Below are 18,528 nucleotides of genomic sequence, written 5' to 3'. Positions count from 1 at the left end.
AAAAAAAAAAAAAAAAAAAAAAAAAGCTAAAATGTTAAACTTCCAGAAGCATAGGAGAATGTCTTTGTGCTCTTGCCACGGCCATCGATTTTTAGGCTAGGACACAAACACTACCTATAAAAAGAAAAACTGATAAGTGGGACTTCAGAACAATACATCACTAAGATAATTAAAAGGTAGAATAAACAAGAATAAAATATCTCTCTTGCTCTCTCTTTGTGTGTGTGTACATGTGTATGTGCAAGCATGTGCATCCTGAATCCAGAATACATAAAGAACTCTTAAAAATCAAGAATAAAAGTATAAACAGGCAGTAATACATAGGCAAAGACTCAATAGATACTGTACAAAAGAAAATATAGGAATGGCCAATAAATACATGAAAAGGTAACAAGGTGTTCAACATCATTGGTTGTCAGTGAAATGGAAATACATCTCCATGAGACTACATTTCTTTCTTTTTTTGAGACACGGTCTTGTTCTGGCTTAGTGCAACCTAGACCTCTAGAGCTCAATCAGTCCTTTTGCATCAGCCTCCTAAGAAACTGAAACTACAGCCTGGCTAATTTTTGTATTTTTTGTAGAGACAGGGTTTTGTCATTTTGCAGGATGGTCTCGAACTCCTGGGCATAAGCAATCCTCCTGCCTTGGCCTCTCAAAGTTTGGGATTTCTCATAAACTTATAAACATACCTATGGGCCCCGTGTGGTGGCTGATGCCTGTAATCCCAGCACTTTGGGAGGCGGAGGTGGGCGGATTGCCTGAGGTCAGGAGTTCGAGACCAGCCTGGACCAGCATGGTGAAACCCCGTCTCTACTAAAAATACAAAAATTAGCTGGGCATGGTGGCACGTGCCTGTAATCCCAGCTACTTGGGAGGCTAAGGCACTAGAATTGCTTAAACCTGGGAGGTGGAGGTTGCAGTGGGCCAAGATCATGCCACCGTACTCTAGCCTGGATGACAGAGCAAGACTCCATCACAAAAAGAAAGGGGTGAGGGCTATGTCCAGCAATCCCACTGCTAGGGAAATGAGGGATATAAAAACAAATATTTATAAAAAAAAATTATATATGAATATAACAGTTTTATCTGTAATAGTCTAAACCTGAAACAACCCACATGTCCTTCAGTAGGTGAATGGATAAACAAATTTGTGGTACAGTCAAACAAATGAATATTTCTCAGCAAAAAAATGAATGAACTGTTGATACACACAATGATGTGGGTGAATCCATACTTTCCAATTCTTTTAATTGAGGCTTGAGAACAGCAAAAATTAAGCCAGGGTCAAAGAAATCGGATCAGGTGTTGCTTGGAGGAGAGGGAGAATAAGTCATGGTAAAGGGGCGTGAGAGAATTTTCTGACATGATGGGAATGAACTGTACACTTAAAATTTGTGCAGTTAGTAGTGTAATAAATTTTACACTGACTAACCCAATTAAGAGATTGAAAAAGCCACAGAATGAGAAAAAAATCTAAAAGACATATATCCCTAAGTTACATATTTTCAAAATCTTCCTGGAACTCATTAAGAAAAATACAGACAGTCCAAAGAAAAAAGTCAAATGACTTGAGCAAGACCTCACACATCAGGGTTTTCAAAATGGTCAATAAATTTATGAAATGTGGCTTAACATCCTGGAAATGCAAATTAAAACCACAATGAATATCATTACCCAACAACCAGAATGGGTAAAACTTCAAAAACTGACAATGTCAGGTGTCCTAGTGGATGTGAAATACTTGGAACTCTCATACACCACTCGCTGGACTGTTAATTGAAGAGCCGTTTAGGAAGGTTGTTGGGCAGCATCTGTGAATGCTGATCCTCTGCACACCCTTTGATCTAGTAATCCCATTCCTAGTTTTATACCCAAAACAAATGCGAATATAAATGTACCAGGAAACATTTGCAAGTATGTTCACAGCAACTTTATTCATGATGGCCTCAAACATGCCTACCAACCGTACCATGGATACATGCACTGTGGTACATTCATACACAGCAAAGAAATATGGATATTGTTACTACTCCTAATAACAGGGATAAATTTTGCAAAAAAAAAAAGAGTTAAAGAAGCCAGACACAATATTATATATTGTATAATTCTACTTCAAAATTAATTTAAACTTACATGAAGTTCAAAAAGCTGGCAAAACTAATCTGTGGTGTTTGGTTGCTGAATAATGGTTATCTTCTGGGGACACAGGTAATTATTGGTGACACCAGGGAGTCATGTGGGATAAGAGAAAAGTTCTACATATTGATTAGGTGGTGTTTACATAGGTGTATTCACTTTGTAAAAAAAATTAAGTTTTATACTTACAATTTATGTATCTTTCTATATGCATGTTTCATTTTAATAAAAGATTTATATTAAAGTGAAAGAAATAATGAAGGCCCGAAGTAATGTTAATAGAAGGGGAGAAAAGTGCCCGATTTTAAGGGTATTTCAGAAGTAAATTCCATAGGATTTAGTGATTGATTGGTTTTGAGGAATCCAGATGAAACAGAGATGAGAACAAGCTAACGTGGTGGAAGAGGGTGATATCATCAATGGAGACTGAAAATCTAAGTAACGTTTGTGCTTGTGTAATCATTCCATTCTAAATTTGTTTGCATTGTACTATAAGATGCTTTTTTCTGTGCTTGGGGTTTGTATTAGTCCATTCTCACACTGCTAATAAAGACATACCCGAGTGGCTGGGCATGGTGGCTCACACCTGCAATCCCAGCGCTTTGGGAGGCCGAGGTGGGTGGATCACGAGGTCAGGAGATCGAGACCATCCTGGCTAACATGGTGAAACCCCATCTCTACTAAAAAAAATACAACAACAACAAAAATTAGCTAGGTGTGGTGGCAGGCGCCTGTGGTCCCAGCTACTCGGGAGGCTGAGGCAGGAGAATGGCGTGAACCTGGGAGGCAGAGCTTGCAGTGAGCCGAGATCACACCACTGCATTCCAGCCTGGGTGACAATGCGAGACTCTGTCTCAAAAAAAAAAAAAAAAAAAAAACCAAAAAACATACCCAAGAATGGGTAATTTATAAAGAAAAGAGGTTTAACTCACAATTCTACATGGCTGGTGAGGCTTCACAATCATGGTGGAAAGCAAAGGAGGAGCAAAGGCACATCTTACACGGCATAGGCAGAAGAGCATGTACCGGGGAACTCCGCTTTACAAAACCATCAGATCTCATGAGACTTATTCACTGTCACAACAACAGCAAGGGAAAAAACCCACCCTCATGATTCAATTACCTCCTACCAGGTCCCTCCCACTACACGTGGGGGCTATTACAATTCAAGGTGAGATCTGAGTGGGGACATAGCCAAACCATATCAAGGTTTGTTGAGCTTCTTGGCTATATATGTTTATGGATTTCATCACATTTGGAAAAATTCTTCAGCCATTATTTCTTTAAATGTTTTTTTATGTTCTCTCCCATCCTTTGGGAACTCCAATTACATGTATGTTAGGCTGCCTGAGATTGTCTCACAGTTAAGTGATGCTCTGTTCATTTTTTTTCAGTTGTTTATTCAATTTCGTTTTGGAGAGTTTCTATTGCTGTGTCTTCACATTAGTCTTTTCTTTTGTGGTACAGTCACAGATTGATACTTCTCAGCAATAAAATGAATGAACACATAATACACACAATAATGTGGGTGAATCCATACTTTAAAATCCATAGTTTTGAATCCATATAGTGTCTAATGTGCTGTTAATCTCATACAACAGATGGAATTTTTATTTAAGACATTGTACTTTTTATTTCTAGAAGTTGGATTTGGGTCACTTTAATATATCCAAGTCTCTACTAAAAATGTTTCATCTTTCTCCTGCCTCCTTGTACATATGGAATATAGTTACGATGGAAATAGAGTTACAATATAGTTTTAATGTCCTTGTCTACTAATTCTATCAGTTGTAGATCCATCATTTCTGGATCAATTTCTATTGATTAATTTTTTTCTTTCATTATGTGTTGTCATATTTCTCTGCTTCTTTGTGTACCTGGTAATATTTGATTGGATGTTGTTCATTGTAAATTTTATCTTGTTGGGGTTATTGATATTTTTGTATTCCTGTAAATATTTGAGTTTTATTGGGATGCAGTTATGAAAATAGTTTGAGCCTTTCAAACTTTTAAGCTTTTGTGATTTGGGAGGAGAGCAGCATTTAGTTTAGGGCTAATTTTGCCCCATTACTGAAACAATACTCTTCTGAGTACTCTATCCAATGCTTCATGAATGAGGTTTTCCACTGTGGCTGGAAGACACCTGAACTATTCCCTGTCTTGTTTGAGCTCCAGTATTTGCTTCCTTTGTTCCTTTTAGGTGGTTCTTTGCCTATCCATCAACCTTTGCCTCACAAGCATGCAGTGAACATTATGAAGCTGGAGACATGAGGGGGACTGTCTGCAGATCACTGGAGTTCTCTATGAAGCTCCCTTTCTTCAGCATTCTTCTCTGCAAATTCCGGCTGCCTTGGTTTTTCCAGATGACCAACTCCAGCTTCTTAACTCTGGTTGACCATGAGGCTCCATTTGGGTTTCCTCTCTTCAGGCAGTAATCTGGGGCACTCATAGGACTCACTTTATTTGTTTTCCCACTGTCAGGGAACACTGTCCTGTGTTGCTAGAATCCAGTCGAAAAACCATTGTTTCATTTTCTTTTTTTCTGATTTTTTAGTTGTTTCTAGTGGGAGGGTGTATTAGTTCTTGCACTGCTATAAATAAATATATAAAACTGAGTAATTTATAAAGAAAAGTTTAATTAGCTCACAGTTCCACAGGCTGTACAGGAAGCACAGCTGGGGAGGCCTCAGGAAACTTACAATCATAGGGGAAGGGGAAGCAGGCATGTCTTGATATGTTCACAGCAGGAGGAAGGGAAAGAAGGGGGAGGTGCTACGCACTTAACAACCAGATCTCATGAGAACTCACTATTGCAAGAATAGCAAGGGAGAAATCCACCTCCATGATCCAATCACCTCCCATCAGGCTCCTCTTCCAACACTGGAGATTATAATTTGACATGAGATTTGGACAGTGATGCAGAGCCAAACCATATCAGAGGATAAACCTTGTTTCTGTTACCCTATCTTAGTCATAAGCAGAAATCCAGATGTGTTCTGCAAACACATTTTTTCTGTTTTCTCCCATTGGCACTTAGTCTTATAAATCTGACAGATTTCTGTTTATGAAGAGGTAGTAAATGGGTCACACCTGTGTGACTTCCTTCCTCAGGGAATCAAAGGAAGTCATTCCTTACATTTCAATTATCTCCTATCATTGAATTCTATCTGTGTGACTGAAACTCATTCTTGAAAAAATGTTTAGTTCCAGTCCTCCTCTTTCTTTTTTAATGCCTTTCAGCTGTTCCTAATACTGTCTGATGGAAACACTGAAGTTACACTGAGGCTGTTCAGCATCAGTGGCCAAGAGCCACAGATATTGGCATCAATCAGAGCTGGATCTGCATCTTGGCACAACTGCTGAATAATCATAACATTCCTTGAGCTCTTACTACCTGGCCAGGCAAGGTGTGATGGGCCTTTATATGAACGATTTCAATGAATATTCACAACAATCCTACCCAATAGCATAGTTGGTGTTATTGTTATGAGTTACAACATGGAGATCTGCAACAGCAGTCAGTGTGTCTGAGTTGAATCCTGGCATTACCCCTTACTATCTTTGCATTATTGAGGAAGTTCTTTAACCTCTTCAAGCTTTGGACTCTTCATTTGTAAAGTGGGAATAATATCTTCCTCATGTGCTGTGAGGACTGTAAAAGAACAAATATATAAAGTGCTTAGCACAGTGATTGCTGCACATGAGTGCTCAATAAAAGGTGACTAGATGCATTATTTTTCTGTGAAACATTGAGAATAAAAGGGATGTTGCCGTGTAGCTTTCAAACAAAGACTTTTTGGAAACTTGATAAAGAAGCCATGAGAATGCACCTCCCAGACATAACAGGGCACAGTAGAAGGCCATTTGTAATTGGTCTATGGCACCAGCTACTAAGTTTTGAAATGCATGGGTACATCTGCTGAGGCTTGAGGCTATACCTCCCATGAGCTGCTCCTTGCCAGTGATGCAGTGTAGTGGGGATACAAAGGCAGATGTATTCATAGAGCCATGGGACTCCTACCAGTGTCCACTTAGGCTCAAGGACTTTCTGCTAACTTTGTTGAACCTTCGTTAGACTGCACTGTATTTCTTCGATGCTTCCATGCAATCGAGAGAATCGATGCTTCTCTCTTTGCTTGAGATTAGGCTTGCGATGGAGTCTTATTGCTCTACCCACTATTTCCTTTTACACAGGCATTCCTTCTAATCAGTTCCTTGCATGTTTAATCCTGTTCTAGGTGTTGGCTTGTTAGAGGACCTGGACTAACACACTTGAGTTCTTGTTCAGTTTACCTTGGCAATCATGCTAATTGGAACTTGCAAAGGGTTTTTCCTGGTCCCTATCTCGGGAAAATGATGTTCATCACTATTTTCCTTAGAAGTTTCTCTTCATTCCTCCAATGGTTCCTTGACTTCATTCATTTGACTTCCCACCATATTTTAACAGTTAGGGTTACCTCCTGTCACCCTTCTTTGATTTTCCTTCCAGCCACCTATATTTAGTAATTCATTCTTCATCTGCTCCCTTTTTTTCCTCTCTCTTCCTTGCAATCTTGAATTGTAGGACGTTTAGTGAGACATCCTATATCCTTCATATATCTTTGCACTTCCTCAACTTTTAATTGCAGTCAACTTTGCAAATTTGCATAGAGATTATCTTTATATAATTAAGTTAGATATAATGGAATTTTTACCTTTTTTGTGATTCTTATAATTCTATGTTCTATATAAGCCTCCTTGCATTTAAATACTCATTCAGTTTAGTATTGGACAAATTACTTTGCTGATCCTCAAACTCCTTGCTGTGAAACAGGGATGGGCACACATGTTCCTTCTGGTTGTTGTGAAGATTAGATGATCACACATCAGTGGAACCTAGCTCTGTGCCCAGTGTTTGGCAAATGTTGGTTCATTCTTCTACCTAGGTAACACAAAATCTAAGACAGTTCTTGGTTGTATTGGTTGTATCAATAAGAAATAAAATACTACTGAAACTGAAAACATTCAAAGATAGGAAGCAGGCTCATAGAAGTTAGCACAGCTAAGGGCAAGATTTGAATTCAGATTTCCTGATCCCAGAGTGTGCCTTAATTACTAATCACTTATTATAAAATAAGACAAAAAGTATCTTCACTTCTGTCTTGTCAGTGTGTGAGTCTGTTTGGGCTGCTATAACAAAATACCATCAACTGGGAAGCTTATAAAAACGGAATTTTATTTTTCACAGTTCTAGAGGCTGGGAAGTCTGAGATCCAGAAACGGGCAGATTCTGTGTCTAGAGAGGGCCCACTTCCTGGTTCACGGATGGTGCCGCCTTGCCGTGTTCTCACGTAGACGAAGCTAGCCAGCTCTCTGGGGTCTCTTTTATAAGTATACTAAGTGCATTAATCACTTCCTAAAAGCCCCATTTTCTAAAACCATCACCTTGGGGGTAGGATTTTCACATACGGATCTTGAGGGAACACAAACATTCAGATCAAAGCAGCTGGGTTCCCCAGAAGCAGACCCTGAGACAAGGATTCATGTGCAAGTGATTTGTTATTTATTATTTTCCTCCCAAGGGAAATCAGTAAGGAAACGAAGGAAGAATAGGGAAGGAGAGGAAGCCAAACAAGGTGCAATATTGGACAAAAGTCCTGCGGAAGATAGGCGTGGCCTTATCTCACAGGGGAACTTAGAGAATAACGTGAGGCAGGGGAGCTTGGCTTTCATACTCCTCTGCGCAGCAGCTAAGCACCATCCAGAGAGAGGTAAAGTTGCAAGCATTTCTGAATCAACATGTGCAAGGGATGGGCGTGGGAAGCAGCTTCATTAGACTGAGGGAAGTCTTCTAAAGAAGGGCTGGCCATTGGGAGCAAGAGCAGAGAGGTGCACAAAAATGGTAAAAGGGGTCTGAAGGGTCTTGGTGGATCACCAACACTGTGCACTTCAACTCCAGCCTACTCCCTGGGAGGCTGTTTTCACAGTTTTGTTTTCACTTAGAAGATGCTTATTTCAATATGCGCACGCACACAAGTCCTCTATTCCAAAGGCTATCATCAAACCAGTTTATAACTGAAATTTAAATTACGGTAATATCTCTTGGATAGTTCCACATTAAGGAATGATTAGTATTCCTCTTACATAACTTCAAAGCTAAAAAACCCTCAGTGCCACCATCTTCATGTTTCTTGATGCTATCTAGTCCCTTCTCAGAATCAGCAAATTAGGCTTGGGCACGACCTGATCTCTGCTTCACCCTTGCTTTTGTCTAAAATATTCTTAGCTTCTATAATAATAAAGCTAATACACGATTATGCCTATGTGCTGGTCTAAATGCTCTTTGTATGTTAACTCATTTAATATTTGCAACAAATAAGTACCAGCATAATCCCTATTTATGGTTGAAGAAACAGGCACAAATGGGTACGTAGTAGAAGTGGGTTTCAAACACTCTGGCTCTAACTGAAGTCCATGTTTGTAATCATTATGCTGAAATGCCTCTCCACGAGGGATGAAAAGTCCCTCCAAAAGCAGCCTACATTGATTTCTGTTCCATCTACTTTCTCATCAATGACTTCCTGTTAGTCTGAATTGAACTAATAAGTACTCAAGACTAGTAAATACTTAGTTCCTGAACTTGGTGATTCAGATAGCAGGAAGCCCAATGTAGTTTCCTTCCAGTTTCTATTCTAAGCCATCCGTGGCTTGCTTTATATTGTGTCCCAGCAGGACTCCACAGAGGCCAGGATTTTGCCACTTTGGACCATTATAAATAAAATTGATCAAAATACCTCCTACAAATCATATGACATAATCGGGAATTAATAGACCTTTTATTAAATGATTACACATCATACTTAAAAATATAAAACTGTACAATATAAAACTTTAAAACATGCATATAAATTGATATAAGAAGACACTTATGAAGTCCATACAGTCAAGTTTATTTACCTGTATTTATTTACGGGATCTTCAGGGAATGTTTCAGGTGGAGGAAAGGGCTCTTGGTCAATGAGCCTGAAGACTGCATGGCAACCTTTGCCAGCTTTTGGCCTGAAAACTCAACTTCTTCATTTGAGATAATTCCTGTTTTATATACTTTCATTTGAGATATTCCTGGTGTATCAAATGAAACAAAATCTATGAAATACCGGATTCACAAAAATACATTTTGAATATTGAATGTAGATAGATGTATTTAAATCTTTCCTGCTTTTTGCATTTTCATAACATATTCCGTTCTTTATTTTTCTACTAATCATGATGAATTTACAGTATCTCAGGGCCTCATTTTTGATATCTTAAAGCTGGATTTTTAATAAAAATCTTACTGAATAGGTAACACTTGTTTCCAAAAGCTATGCTCACCTGTCAATGATTCAGAATTCGTCTCTGTCATCCTCCTGCTACTTAGCATTCAGTGTCCTCTACTGCCCTCCTCGACTCCACCAAATTTCTCTCAGGTCATGACAGTGGCATGGATTCTGCTCTTGATGCTTTCTTCCACTTTCCTGTCAAAATGCATTTAAATCCCAGTCGCCATGAGTATTTTTATGAGCTGCTTCTCACTACAGTGATTACGACTGTCCTTGAATGTGGCTTAATGTTTGCCCTCTGAAAGAATTTGTATTTTAACAGAGAGCTTCTGAATACGCAAAACCTTCACCCCAAATAGTCAATCTTTAAGGGATTTCGGGCACCAACTAGAAAAGTAATAAGGGCACAGACTGATCTATTTGTATCTGCTAATAGAAACATGGATTTTCGTCTATCAAAAAGTGATAGAAATGTCTATGATTAATATTTTCTTTCCTATGCCACATCATGAGGTGCTTGCACATGGTTTTATGCTTGACTTCCCATTGGTAAGGATAAAGAATCAAATTATATTAGAGCTTGTTTTTGGAAACCCAAGGGGTACATATAGTTAATTAGAGATATGCCCTGTGTTTATTTTCCCTTTTTTTCCTAAGGGATGTAAAAAACATTTTCAATAGTATTCCTTCTGGAAATCTTATTTAGCCAGTGGGTAATTTCCCAGTGTTCTAATCAATTTAAATTGATGCTTTTAGAACTGTAAGCTTAATATTCATTCTAGAGTCTCTTTTTACTTAGGTAAAATTCTCAAATTGCTAGTATAAAAAGATATTTCCTTTTATTAAATGGGATTCAACATCTCCTCACTCCTGTAGCTTCAGTTCAGAGACATGGATTTAAAATACATTTAGTTTATTTTGGCCACGTTAAGTGGATCTGCTTTTTAAATTTTATGTAATTATGACAGATGTTTTATTGATTATTCTTTCATAAAGTGCACAATAAAAGAGGCTGAGTATCAGAATAATTCCATATAATTTCACATGCTCCCCCAATGTTTTTGCAGAGCTTAAATCCATAAAATTGTTTTGAAGGATTTTAATTTCCTTTTTTTTTTTGTCTGGCAGCTGTCCCATGTTTCGAAAGAGCCATTTCCTGGAACTTTGTCAGACTGTTTTTACTGGCTTATCTATATCTGTATTTTCTTATGTGTGACCTTATTATATCCAAGGGGAGGTAGCAATACTGAAGTCAATAATATTCTTCATAATTTCATAATAACATACATCTTTTGTTCTTTTATTTCTGTCAACACTATTTTTTTTTTTTTGAGATGGAAGTCTTGCTATGTCCCCCAGGCTGGACTGCAGTGGCGCTATCTCGGCTCACTGCAAGCTCCGCCTCCCGGGGTCATGCCATTCTCCTACCCCAGCCTCCCGAGTAGATGGGACCACAGGCACCTGCCACCGTGCCTGGCTAATTTTTTATATTTTTAGTTGATACAGGGTTTCACCATGTTAGCCAGGATGGTTTCGATCTCCTGACCTCGTGATCCGCCCACCTTGGCCTCCCAAAGTGCTGGGATTACAGGCGTGAGCCACTGTGCCCAGCCTGTCAACAACATAATACTGTCATTCAGTGCTATTCATTTGCCAGTTTCCAGGATCATAGGTGTAGGTTGAGTGTCTGGGTCAATTTGTGCTGCTTTAACAGAATACCATAGTGGCTTGTACAACAAGCACTCATTTGTTACAGTTCTGGAGGCTGGAAGTCCAAGATCATGGTTCAGCTTGGTCAGGTTCTGCTGAAGGCTCTCTTTTGGGTTGCAGATGTCACCTTCTTGCTGTGTTTTCACATGGTGGGATGGGGGAGGGAGCTTTATGGGGTTCCTTTTATAAGGGCACTAATTCCATTTATGAGGGTTCCATTCTCAAGAACTAATCACCTTCCAAAGGCCTGACCCCATAATAACATTACAATGGGGGTTAGGATTTCAACATAAGAATTTTGGTGAGACATAAAATTCCATTTATTGCACTGAATATTTTTATAACCTACTTACTCCCATACAACAGAGGATGCATGACTTCAGGTTCTTAGCATGTATGTTTATACAGAATGACATGAGGGACTTGAGATTAAGAAGGGGTATCAGTTAAGACTGCATTTGGCTTCATGTCATAGAAACTCAACTCTAGAAGCTTATCTGAATAGGGTTTTCTTTCTCTGCTTTTAAAAGAAGAGTAAACTCAGTAACCAGGGCTAATCAGCTGCTCAAGAAAGTCATCAAGCACCTGAACTTCCTCCTAGCTTCCTGCTCTGCTATCATTAGCATGTAGTTTTCACCCTCATGATTGAAAGAAAAGAGCTCCTCCTCCAGTCATTCAAGGGAAGGTGGGCAGAGGGCATAAGCACAGCTGATTTAGTCTTTTGTTATCAGGAAAGTAAAAACTTTCCTGGAAATTCTATTGAGTCCATATTTGCTTGTATGTGGTTGAGAAGGACTAGGTCACAGAGCTAAGGCAATCTGGAAAGGCATGTTTTAAGTTGGTACATTGCACATTTAACCAGGATTATGTTAGAAAGGAAGGGATACTGGGAAGGCAAAGCAGTGTCTGTCACAAAGGGATTTAGGGCAAGGTGAGTGTATGGAAAATAAAGCATCCCTGATCTAAAGGTCAGTCCTGAAGCTACTATGATGAATAAAGAGGGTGTTTCCATGAAGTAGGAAACACCTGAACCAGGTCACTGCAGGATTATCATCTCACCATGATTTTGAACTTGCTGATGCAGAAACCTGAACTATAGACACATCAGTGGTGATACCAGCTTTAGGATGTACGTTCACCTGAAGCTGCAGAGGCAGGGGGAACACTGGAAAGATACTTTATTTACAATGAGAATACAGTTAACAAGTGTTTCAAATATTGATGCTTACTAACCAACCCATCTCTTCCAGTAGGTAAATGTACATGTACAGGCAAATAACTATTAGAAAGAAATCAAAGAGAAATCCAAGTTGGAAGACCTTGATAGCTAATCTAGTAGAACCAAACCATGGTAGCCTGTGCTTCCATCCTTCTCCTGTCCTGCAGGTTAACAGGGCCCAGGAGTAAAATACTGTGTCCCAGGCAGGGCAAGGGATATGATGCTCCTATTTGTACCTCTAGCTTTCCCTTTACTGGCTTTAGGAGTTGACTGCTCTTTACTACATTCACATTCTTTCCTTTGATGTGTTAATATAGTCACTCTCCTTACCCTCAAGTCTTAATCTGGTGAATCAGTCAGGGAACTGACAGGAAACAGATGGAACCATTTACAAGGATGAGGGCAGGGAACCCACCAAAGGGGTGATGCACTCTAGAGCTAACCAAAGTAGAGAAATGTCACCACCCTTAGAGTGATGTTGCTTTGACTTTAGCTGTAGGTGAGGGGGGCCTGGCAGGAGCTGGGGACTTTGGTAGAGGAATATAGCCATAGCCAACCCATGGCCTGGCAGGTAGACAGCTGAGTTCCTGTAGACATCTGCCATTATCCGTATCAACCAGAAGTGAGGGAGCAGGGGGAATCCATGAATACCATCCTAAGAGGCCTGCCTCCTAGGGTACAGAGCAGTGTGGAGGAGGCTGGAGAGGGAATCTGGAGCGATCAAGGCTGAAAACCCAGCATCCCTAATCAATTGACTGTTCTATCTTTTCATGCTAATATCCATCTCTCTCCTCTGACCCAGTAGTTCTTATTCAAGGATCAATCATTTTCCTCCCTTTCCAAAGTGCTCCCTATGTATGGCATCTCAGTCCAGGGAACAGGCTGTTGTGATGACATCCTGTGTCTACGGTCTCTCCTCTAGGAGTTCAGTACTTCTCACGGTGGCCACTCAGCCCTCAGTTAGCTCACGATTCAATTATCTGCTTTATCTTTTTACCTGGATGCCAGGAAGCTACAGATAAATCTGTAGCTCATCTTTATCAAAGACACATGTTTTGCAGTATGTATGTTTTAGCTTCTTTCCTGGCTCCATTTTTTTCTTTCCACTTTGTTCCTTTATTCCTTTACACTTTCTTTTAATGTATACACACATTTCTCATATTGGGGCATGAATATCTGTAGGTCAGGGTTTCTCAGCCTTAGCTCTGTGGAAACTTGGGCCAGATAATTCTTTGTTCTGAATGGCAAATAACGTATCCTTATTCACAAAGTATTTTATTCATGGGCACTGTCCTGTGCGTTGTAGAATGTTTTGCAGCATCTCTGGCCTCTACACGCTAGAGGCTAGTACCACCCACCCCATAACAATATCTCCTGGCGGGGGCTGCGGGGGGTGGGGGTGGGGGCAAAATTTGCCTCTATTTTGAACCTGAATGAGAACCTGATTGAGGACACTCAATGAAGTGGTATATGAAGAGGTGAAGTAAAAACATGAGTCAAAATTGGCACCTCTCTTGATTGTGCCAGTTTTGCATTAAAAAATTGAGAATACATTTATTAAAACAGGTATGTTATAGAGTAGCCTTTACTACTACTACAACTTTTCAGAATAAAAGATCAAGAGCTGCAGGCGACAATCCTTGGTGTAAACACCAACAAATACCTAGAACAAAGCTATCAGGTTGGATTTTTCTGTCCTTTGCAGATGTGTGACTATGGCAGAAGGTGCTGTAAGTGCTGTCTCCAATTCAGTACCAAGCATAAGCATCACTGACTCTGGAGGAAGACACTGGCACCAAACGTTTAGTAACTTTTCCACAGGCTTGAGGGATTGATTACATGAAGCTTTGGGAAATCTTCTGTCACCTTTCTGGCTGCAACTCAACTTTCTTCTCCCCTCACTTCTCCCCATTTGGGTGCAGAGCAGTCAGGCTACATCCAAGATTCAGGCTACATCCAAGATTCTTTCTATCCCCAAGCATTTATATGTATGTATATATGTATGTGTGTGTATACATATGTGTGTATATATATGGTGATAAATGTATAAATATATAAAACACTTAAACATTTAAATATTATAAACTATTATACATGTTAATATTAAAAATATATGTATGTACACATACATATCTATAAAAACATTTTGCAGCATTAGCTTATGAGAGAATAATTTCTCTACTTCATTATATAAATATATGTAACAGAATGAGAGAAAATTTGTAGCACAATGAATTTCTAATGGAGGAAAATTGCAAGTGTCATTTTAGGTCTAGGAGCTTGACACAGGTTTAAATTTAAACAGCCTTTCTCACATATTTTCTTTTTTATTTACTGAACTTTCCTCTAAGTCGTGATCATTGGGGTTGTGGTTCTTACAAATTTAACTCCATTTTCATGCTCCATTTTAATAATCTGATATTTAATCTTGATTTTGGTTATCTATTGCTATATGAAAAAAACACTGCAAAATTTCATGACTTTCAACAATAATAATTTTATTATTTCATAATTCTATGTGTTGGCTGGGCTCAACTGGAAAGTTCTTTTGTATAGACTTGACCAGAGAACATCCTAGATGGCTCATTCACGTGACTGGCACGTGATGCTCAGTACTGGCTGGTTGCTGGGGCTCCTGAGTGAAAAGGCCACACATGCCCCATGCCTGGTGGTTTGGTTCTGAGAGAGGGTGTCCCAAGAGAGCTCATTCTGAGAAAGAGGAAGTGGAGGCTGACAGTCTTCTAAAAGACTAGAACCAGAACTGGCAGAGCATCACTTCTGCCTTCTTGGCTATGCAGTCACAGGGCCAGATTCAAGATGAAGAAAAATAAACTCCCATTCTCGACGGGAAAAATGATCAAAATTTTGTGGCCATCTTTAGTCCACTGCAACCTCCTGCTGGTTTTCAGAAGCACAATTTTTTTTGGGTGTTTGGGCCACTTTGGTTGTCATGATATTTGGTATCTGAGCAGCACCTCTTTCACTGATTTGGCCCCTGTCCCACTGAGTTCTTCTGCTTCACAACTGGCTATTTCCTTTCCATTTTTCTGCCTTTATCTTGATCTTAGACTTTGTAACATTTCAAACCAGAGGCTACACCTCATCTTTGATTTCAGTTATCAGGTAAACACGACGGTGTGTTTACTCATCTGCTCCAGGAAGTTCTCATTGTCTTCTAATAAAATACGTTCATTTTCCATAAAACCTTCCAACCGGGGGGCAGGAGTGCTGTGACTTTAATCCATAATCACATCTTAGGGTACAGGTGTCAAAGAGCAGTTTTTCAAGTGGGGAGACTTGTGTTTGTTTTATCTGGGTACTCCCCCACAGTTTAAAGCCTAGTTTTTTTGCCTTGCCCCTCTCCAATCATTTTCTTGACTTAGCAAGTGAATACTTAAAAGGCGCTAAGGCGATGAAGATGGAGGGAGTGAAGTTCTGGGAAGGCTGGAGGGGTATGCAGATTTGTAGGGGTTATAGATATCATGTTGCATCTGTGGAAATGAGGATTCAGAACCAAAGGTGGGTAGGCAATAAATGTGGATGTGTGGATGTTTCCTGAGGTTAGGGAGGAGGACGGGATAAGGGTTACACTGACTACACATCAAAGTTTTTCCAGGATATGTATTATGTTTTATTGTCCAAATATTATGCTATGGTGTTCCTTATAGCCATGAACATGTCACCTATTTGTATGATTTAACTCCCTTATTTTTGAGGGTCAGGCAAGGCAACCTGTTATTAGAGGAGAAAATGATGGTGTATATATCTAGGTTTTATTAAAAATCATTCCCTACCGGTGGCTTATAGTTATTTAAATTGTTTTCAGAGTTAAATTAATAAGATTTTATTTTGGTAATAAAATCAGTATGATGGCCAGAAAGAAGATATGTATGTTTGGAAAAATTGGAAATATCATTTTTGAAAGAAATGTGACAATGCACATATATAACATCTTGCGAACGGTATTGTATATCACAAAACCTGCTCACAGCAGAAAAACTAGCCATCACTTCTCACAGTCAATGAGAAGTATAAATCAAGGACATAGCAGTAAGCTGTGATGCCCAAGCCTCATGGATACATTTTCCTAAAGAATAATGCACTAAAAACAAAACTACATGACCAAAAAAAAGCACTAATTGCAAATCACTGTGAAACAGTAGCAAAAATCTTTATGTTGTGCTACTAGTGATAGCAACAGGAGACAGTCAAATACCTAGGCAGATAGAGGCAGGTCCCTGGTGAAACCTCACATCCAAGCTAAAGACAGTTTAAAGCCTGAAAGCCAAGCTACAAGTTAAATTCTCAGACCAGATTGAGAACTTGTCTTCCTGTTTGGCACGCTTTCCTCTGACCCCCACCCTTCACCTATTTTACATATACCTACCCTTTCTAATTGGTTTTCTACACTGTCGTGCCTGCCTTTGAGTGGTGTCTTCGCTTAAACCTTTTTTTGCAAACTCACAAACCAATCAGTATGCACTCCCCATTCTGAGTGGATAAAAGCCCCAGGCTCAGTCACACGAGAGGTGATTTTCCCACTTTTGGGTAGGGGAAACAATCCCAGCATTCCCTCTTTGCTGAGAACTTTCCTTTCCCTTAATCAATTCCACTCCACTCACTCTCCAGTGTCTGTGTGCCTAATTTTTCCTAGTTGTGAGACAAGAACTTGGACCTACCTGAGCTAAGGAGCAGAAAGACCACAACACTAGGCTACTTGTCCCAGTTTCAAACTATTATCAATACCAATTGAAAGCAATCAGCTGGGAGTAGTAGCTCATGCCTGTAATCCCAGCACTTTGGGAGGCCAAGGCAGGTGGATCATTTGAGGTCGGGAGTTTGAGATCAGCCTGGCCAACATGGTGAAACCCCGTCTCTACTAAAAATATAAAAATTAGCTGGTCCTGGTGGCGGTGCCTGTAATTCCAGCTACTCAGGAGGCTGAGGCAGGAGAATCGCTTGAATCTGGGAGGCAGAGGTTGCAGTGAGACGAAATCATGCCACTGCACTCCAGCCTGCGTGACAGAGAAAGACACCATCTCAAAAAAAAAAAAACAATTTTTTTTCTTGGTCCCCAAATCTTAACATTTTTTTTTTCCAATAGGAATTGGGTAGAAGCACTATGTCTCATTATAACGTTAAGATAATTTTTTAAAATCTGTTTTAGTAATATATTTCAATAAATGTATGAGTTAGTGTAAAAGATCTTGAGGCCGATGTCCTTCAAAGTTGACCAATGATGTAGCCACTTTTCTTGATTCTGAGTATAGTAGGATTACTCAAGGTTTTGTTGGCCTGGCAGCTGATAATGTTAATGCTAACTCTGGAAGTCCAGAAGACATAGGTCAGAACATACAGTTGTTTGTGAATATTTACACTGATATTCAGGTTTTAAAAGAAATATATTCTAAGTGGTTTTGGTTCAAAGCAAGAGAATACTGAAAACAAAGTGCCACATCTTTCACTATTTTACTGCATCATCATTCAGTCATTCCTTCATTCAACCTACCATGTTTCCACTCCCATTCCTTCTCAATACTAGAATTAGCTTTTAAAAACAACCACACGACTTAAAAACCTCTACTCACTTATTACAGACCACGGGATAAAGTCCAAACTCCAGGTGCTGTGCATGAGGCCCTTCTCATACTGACTCGGTTTCATTTCATTCTCCAGTTTCATTTTTCATCCTGTCCCTACTACATGCCACAAGCTTGAAGGCCACACGCTTCAGTATTAAAAATGCAGATCCTTAGGTCCTACTCAGATCTACAAAATTAGAATCTTTTGGAGGTGGGACCCAGGAAACTTTTTTTTTTTTTTTTTTTTTTTTTTTTTTTTTTTTTTTTTTTTGAGACGGAGTCTTGCTCTGTCGCCAGGCTGGAGTGAGTGCAGTGGCGCGATCTTGGCTCACTGCAACCTCCACCCACTAGGTTCAAGCGATTCCCCTGTGTCAGCCTCCTGAGTGGCTGAGACTACAGGCGCGCGCCATCACGCCCGGCTAATTTTTTGTATTTTAGTAGAAACGGGGTTTCACCATGTTGGCTAGGATGGTCTTGATCTCCTCATCTCGCGATCCGCCCGCCTTGGCCTCCCAAAGTGCTGAGATTACAGGCATGAGCCACTGCTCCCGGCCAGAATCTGCATTTTAACAAGCAA

At 39.7% G+C, this 18,528-nt stretch overlaps 1 long non-coding RNA gene across 1 annotated transcript; it reads right to left on the bottom strand.

Annotated features, from left to right (window-relative positions):
- Window positions 1–8,937: 8,937 nt before the first annotated feature.
- On the bottom strand, window positions 8,938–18,096 carry LOC123572198 (uncharacterized). Its single transcript, XR_010585400.2, has 3 exons — window positions 17,958–18,096; window positions 9,493–9,635; window positions 8,938–9,240 (listed from the first exon to the last, which is right to left on the bottom strand). It is a non-coding gene; the product is annotated as an uncharacterized lncRNA (long non-coding RNA).
- Window positions 18,097–18,528: the final 432 nt, after the last annotated feature.

Source organism: Macaca fascicularis, chromosome 3 (assembly GCF_037993035.2).
Source record: "Macaca fascicularis isolate 582-1 chromosome 3, T2T-MFA8v1.1".
Classification (NCBI taxonomy): domain Eukaryota; kingdom Metazoa; phylum Chordata; class Mammalia; order Primates; family Cercopithecidae; genus Macaca; species Macaca fascicularis.
The sequence above is the reverse complement of the archived record's forward strand: the minus strand, read 5'-3'. Positions and strand labels throughout refer to the sequence as shown.